The sequence below is a fragment of the Anopheles maculipalpis genome, chromosome 3RL (assembly GCF_943734695.1).
Source record: "Anopheles maculipalpis chromosome 3RL, idAnoMacuDA_375_x, whole genome shotgun sequence".
Classification (NCBI taxonomy): Eukaryota; Metazoa; Arthropoda; class Insecta; order Diptera; family Culicidae; genus Anopheles; species Anopheles maculipalpis.
In genome coordinates this window covers 60,189,467-60,196,154 of record NC_064872.1, presented here as the reverse complement: position 1 = coordinate 60,196,154, position 6,688 = coordinate 60,189,467, and the positions used below count along the sequence as shown (strand labels likewise).

Below are 6,688 nucleotides of genomic sequence, written 5' to 3'. Positions count from 1 at the left end.
TCGTCATTTAGCGGCAGACTTCACGGTAAGGTTGGGCGTTGCTTCGCTTCTGTCAGCGTGACACCGTATGGCAAGCGGAAGGAGAAAACAAGCTATTCACAGGCAGAGCAATTGAAACTGTATCCACACCAATAGCACCAAAACACACCGGAAACACTTCGGTCAATCGTTGAGCAAAACAAACTTCTCATCCTCAAGTGCTCGCCGAAATTGGGGGTTGACCGGTCCCTGACATCCAGTTGGGAGAATCGCAAGAAGGCAGAACGGTTGCTTTATAGCTACAAAAAGTGGTATTCATCCACTATTGAGCCACCAGCAGCGGGCTATCGGAGGGCATCGGAGCACGATCCGGTATCGGAGCGGGTTGTGTGGAAGAAAAACACACTTCCAGCTTGCACCCCATGTCCATTCGTGTTCCCATCACCACCGCCAGGGGATGAAAACTGACGCCACGGAAATCCTTCAACTTCCGGCGCGGACTCTCACGCCCTCTCCTTTTCTCTCTTATGCAAGGAATAGCACGAGTGCCCCATAACCCGGAAAAGCAATGGGTATAGCTTTCGGGTTCACATTTATCATCGACCTTCCGGAGAAGAAGCTTTCCTGTCAACTCTTTCTGCTTCCAGTGTGGATTCTCCACCGCTACCGATCCGTCCCACTGCTCACAACGGAAGCTGCTAAACCATCATATACAAAACATTATTTTTCATCGCACCCCACCCCCCCCTTCCCACCAGCCAACCAACGAAAAGTCAGCTCCCCCGCCCGTCAGCTGTGCGGACGAGGTACAAAGGCATCCATCTTGACGTCGCTGGGCCGCTGGTCTTCTGCAACTTCTCCAAAACGGAAGCTTCTCTCGGTCGAAACTTTTGCGCTGCATCACACAATGCACCACCGGCACAATGTGCAGCCAACGGACGAAAATGGCAATTGCATCACTTCCTATACTGTCCGGATTGCTTTCTCCACCGCCGCAGCCCAGCACCGAGTCAAACGATTTTGTTCTATCTTTTATCAAGTTCAGCAGCCCGCCCGCCCAAGCACGGAAAGCTGTTTCACTCAGGGCAGCGACTATCATCAGCATGATTTGATGTAGTTGTTGCCAGAACCCATTGGACGGTGTTAAGAAAACGGACGCTGAAGCGAGACAGCGCGCGATGCAGGAAAAGAAATTAGGTTAAATAAATGTCAGCCATATTAATGATATTTCATTCGCTCCTAAAAGCTTTTTCGTAAGCTGCGCTTCAATCCCCGAACGCCTGCGCCCTTTTTCCCGGGCGCAGCATTCGAACTTGCTGCTGAAAGGATGTTCCCCGTTGGCGTGGGCTCCGTGGTGGTTGCTGTACACAAAACGATCGCATTTCAGCACCCAACGATAATGATTAGTGCAATGAATCATCGTTAGCTTGCAGTGGAAAAACAATGGTTGTTCCGATGAAACGTTTCGGACAACAGCACCAAGCGCTAAGTGCCCCCGTCTGCTAACGGTGATCATTGCTGGTAGATCATTTATTACCCAAGCGGGAAGGCATTTGAAGCTGGACGGTTCAACCGGTGGCGCCACCATGGTGACGGTGAAGAAATGGTTTATTGGCATGCCAGTAACGCAATCCATCCGCTCAATTGCTTTGCATTCGCTTTGATCTTCCAAGTAACGGTGGTATCTAAAGTATTCGCACTTCTTCACCCAGTCCCTTCCCCTCTGGCGGATGGTTTAGAGTGTCATCTTGTGCTGGAATCAAACTAAAATATATGATTTTTTGTTTGCAGTTCAATGGAGTAAAGTGACAGATAATAAAACAGAAGAGTCAGGTGAAATTTCAAGTAGTTTGATAAAAGGATGAGGTGTCAATATTTTCCTTCCAAGAAGTATTAACCCATTTCTGGAAAAATTTACTTCAGAGTGCAACGTCTAAATCAGATGGTTAGACAAAATTTTGATGTCACATGAAATCTGGTACATCGATTTGAAATATGTTGACTAATTTTGAATAAAATTTCGTTAATAATTTATTTTTTATTTTAAAAATTTTTTAAACATATAAAAGTTTATTTTGATGTATTCCAAACAATGAGCTATCAATTTACAATATAAACAGTTTTTATATTATTCCTTATATTCCCTAAAACACAATTCGATAACAGGACATATAAACCTAAACGTGCGCTAACAACCTGCCCTACCCAGGTCAATGGAATATCCTTTCACCCTTCCGGCAAGAGTAAATTGGTGACCCAACCCGATAACGAATGCAATCGGATACACGCCAATATTTATCCCACCACAACCTAACCCAACCGTGTGCCAGGGATTCGTCAAGACAAAACAAACGATGTGCACAGAAGCACACTCGGGGTCACACTTACATCGCTGCTCTTGACAGCTATGGTTCTACCAACCAAGCTCGCAACGAACATGAGATCCACTACCCAACGCTGAACCGGAGTTACTCACCAGCCCCAGGTAGATACCGGTCCCTGTGGGCTATTACGTAGTCTAGTTGCGCAAAACTGAACTCTTGCCCAAAGAAGTGACAACAATATTGCTTCACCTCCACGACCACCGGCACACATGGGATAGCCGCCTCGTTGAGCTCTTTGTCTGTTGGCAGAACATTTTTTGTGCTGCCTTTCTTTCGGCAGTGGATTTAAATCGCCCGCTACGTACACGTTGAAGTAAGTGGAAGCTGCAAATTCATTGCCATACGTCAGCAGCATGTGTGCAGGGATGGACAAGAGCGTTTTTGCACAGTACGTATTCATAAGAAAATTTTCCACCTCACCGGCCAACCTGTAAAGCACTGATATAATTCATGAGGTAAAGTTCCGTTCTGTTAAAGAATGATTGAAACAATACGACTGTGGGCTCATTTCAGCAACAAGGTTTTTTTTAATTATACAATCTTGCAAACCAAGTCGATTTATACAGGGAATAATGCATATTCAAAAACACTTGGGATATGGTCACAGTTAAAATCTGTTAACAACATAAAATATTTTTTTGTAAAGTCGTTCTAATGTTCTTCATCATGGTACCCTGCCTTTGACCCTTTGCTTCATGTTTAATATTTCAAATGAAATCACGCGTTTGCTCTACGTTACAATGACGACATGCTAAAAGTTCACAAACACACAATTTCCTAGTAATTTTATCTTATTTTTAATTCCTTTCAAAACCCCTGCTAACTGTCATTTATCTCATCAACCTCAATCGCTCGCAGACAGCCGGAAGATGTCGTGTCAGCGTACAGCTCTCTAGAGCACCAACCGCACCCCACTCCATCATACAGCAAAATCCAGTTTTGTAAAGCTGGAAACTCATCATCTGGTACATCCTTCCAAAAGCTGTTTTGCTCATTAAAAATCAATTTCTTAACACTTCCGCATCGTGGAAACCGACATGCCAAAATTTAGTAGCTTCAACTTTTCACCATCCTTCCCCATTCTTTTCTACCGTTTTCCGTTTGAGCCACACAGGCAGTTGACCGTGACCGTGCAAGGGCTGGGCTACCGTAAGCACCGAGCACTCTCGCAAATCTTACCACGCGATGGGAAAGATTACAGAAACGGGGGCCAACCGAAACCGAACCAAAAACCGAACGACAATCTATGTTTTGGGAGCAGAAATTTAAGAACAGCAACCGGCAATTTTCCGATAAGCCGTAACCGGGAACTGGAAGCGAAACCACACGCCAACAGCAACGCAGCTGACCAAACGCCAGAAACCGGCGCCCAACTGTACACCGCAAGGCTTGCGGAGCTTTACATTATGTACAGCCTTATCCCTGGTCGCTGTAGCGCCGAGCCTGAATTTTGGACACCCTTTTCGGGGAATCGGGAGGGAACATGATGGAACAGATGGGGAGGTTGGTGTAGGTGTGTGCCCGAGTAACGACAAACTTTCACAGGGTTCGGCATTCTACCACCCACTTCCCCGGGTAGCGGTTGTGTGGTAGTGTTGATCTTGTGCTCTAATAAAAGGAATTTATAATTAAAATGCCGTCTATTTAATTATGCCAGCTAAATTATTTCAGCATTCATTATTAGCTCCTTTGTAACTTAGATACCTTGATGGAGATGGAGGTAGGAGCCGAGTGTTGTAACGTCACAAAAATCTCCAACACTATTGTGCGGTGCCGTGAGACGTGCTCATCAGTGATGGGCCAGCATTAGACTAAGACTGGCCGTCACCGAAGCCTACTGATGCGATTGATTGAGGTCAGAGTGGTGTTATGGGCGTAACCCGGTCGTCTCAAAGCTAGGTTTAATGATCACGGTGATCCCGACGGAATTTACTGATCGAGTCTAGCACGTAATTAGTATCATCGATGCGTCGAGAACAAACGGTGGGTTAAAAAGTTAACCCCAAAGGTTGTTAACAAGATATGACACTTTTGAGAGATTTAGTCGTTATGGAATAATTTGCTGTATGATAGACAGTAGACATCATTTCAAAATGTTAGTCTGTGCAATAAATTTCACATTCAATGAGGGAGCTTTGTTACAGAAAGACTACTAATTTAATAAACTAAAAAATAAATAAGATATTGTTGGCGATGCTCTAAACTTGCGCATGTAGTCACGTAGTGTATACTTTCAGGCGTCAACATTTAACCGTATTTTTTTTTTAAATTACTTCTTCTCTAGCGCTATATCTGTGAGAGATCTTTGGCTGCCATTTTCACGTTTCTTTGACTTAATTCCAACAGTAATTGGATAATCAGTCCTGTGCACAGGAAGGCGATCCATACGTCATTTGACACTCGGTCCTAATAACTAAACTCGGTCCACAGCACTAATAATTATGATTCGATAAGCTTCCTTTGGAAACTAATTGCTCTAATCACTCGTATCTAATAGACATGTGCTAAAAAAACGTGTTCAATTTCCTTGCCTCGCCGAGACGTCCCTCAAAGCTGATACATAAATAATTTCCTTCGAATACAGCCTCGATCCATCGCTATAACTAACAAACAGATAGTGTCCCCGACGGAAATCTCCTCTCAAATACAAATGTACATGGAGCCAGGTGGTTGTTTGCCCTAACCCGAGACATATGATATATTCCGACGGTGGTCGTAAGGGTGTTGTTTATGGCGCTCTCGTAAACGCTATCCTAGAAGCTTGAACGTTGGTTAAGATAAAATGTTATTGTTCCGTGCAAAAGGACAACCATTAATAAAACGCTTCAACTGATGGACTAGTGTCAGGTGCATGTAATAGTATTTTGCTTTCCTGCTTATGTTTCATTCTTTATTGTACAATCCATTCATCTCTTTTGTACTAGCATTTAAATGCAAGCAAAAGTATAGTGTTACACATATTCAGAAAATGTAATCTCGCTTCCGACGGCACAGCTTTTCCGTAATCCACTTCAACCGATCGTCACCCAAAACCGGGTTGTCAATTTGAGAGTGAAATTTGATATTACACTTAAAATTTAATAACCTGCGACACTTCCACGTACACCAGAGTTGGATCGATCCCTGAACTGTAGTAACAAAAATCGATACCATTCCCATAACCGCAGCTGTGAGTGATGGAGTTTCGTGTGCGCCTCGCGGTGATGAATATCATCGGCCCGATTAGCACGGCAGCCAAAAACCGCAACCTCGCACTGTCTAGGCGGTCGGTAAATATTGAACACCATTGCAAACCGAACCGAGCAAACCTTTAGCCAAACCGGGGGACAAATTGCGGCACGATGGTTGATGAATTTGCTATTTTAATTACAATTTTCGGTTGCGGTGCACAGCTGCAAAGCCGCGTATTTGGTGTTCAATAATTCAGCCGCTTTATCGAAAAAGTCTTACTGTTTGATTGTGCTTTCAAAAGTGGAAAATATTGTTTCTCAGTTTGTGTTTAAAGACTCATTTAAAGTGCGCTATAAAAGGTAACCTAACCTCACCGATTGACATGTACCTTTAAAGTAGCTTTGTTTTGAGGCATCATTCGCTGTATCTTTTCAACCCACCATTTCCAAGGAAAATGGCCTCATCCGCTGTTTCCATTCAGTCGATCCTTTTTTTTTTTCGACAAAATAAAAGCACGATTCTTTCCACTTCTCGGAAACAACATCAACAACTCGACTCAAAGATCAGTTACTGCGGCGCTACCGAAACGGAACAACAACGAAAGAGTTTCTCCACATCAATAGCCATGCCCATCATTCCAGCCCGTCAAATATTGGAAAAGATTGACGCAAAGGATTCTTTGGCCGTTGTTTCACTCTACGAAAGCGATGTAATCGTGACCCATCGTAACAAATAATGGTATATTCCTGGAACTTTTGATTTTCATCTCGGTTGATGATGGTTCAAATCAAGGGCTCGGGTTTTGAGCCATAATTTAGAAAGTTGAAGGTATTGCTTTATTGGGACGATGTTTGCAGTCGCTTAAGAGTATGCTAATAATTTTGAAAGCAATAAAGAGACCGTTTTACTTCTTCCTCATATTCTGACAGGCTTGCACTTAAAGCTCAATAATAAAATGTTACATCATATGCATCGTCTCCACTTCTAATCATAGCGAACGCCTTTCATTCGCATTCCACTACTTACTCTCACTGGAGTTCATTCATCGAAAAGTTGCCTTTATGCGAACAGCCCACAAATGTAGGCCATACATAAATAACCCTCGGTAAAAGGATCATACATCTCCACACATGGCGTCAACCTCGCTTGGCTGC

General features: G+C 43.7%; 1 protein-coding gene across 5 annotated transcripts in view; it reads right to left on the bottom strand.

Moving 5' to 3' along the window:
- Window positions 1-6,688, bottom strand: part of LOC126561502 (2-oxoglutarate dehydrogenase complex component E1) — a 189,470-nt gene that overhangs the window by 24,598 nt on the left and 158,184 nt on the right. The gene's annotated exons all lie outside the window — the stretch shown is intronic.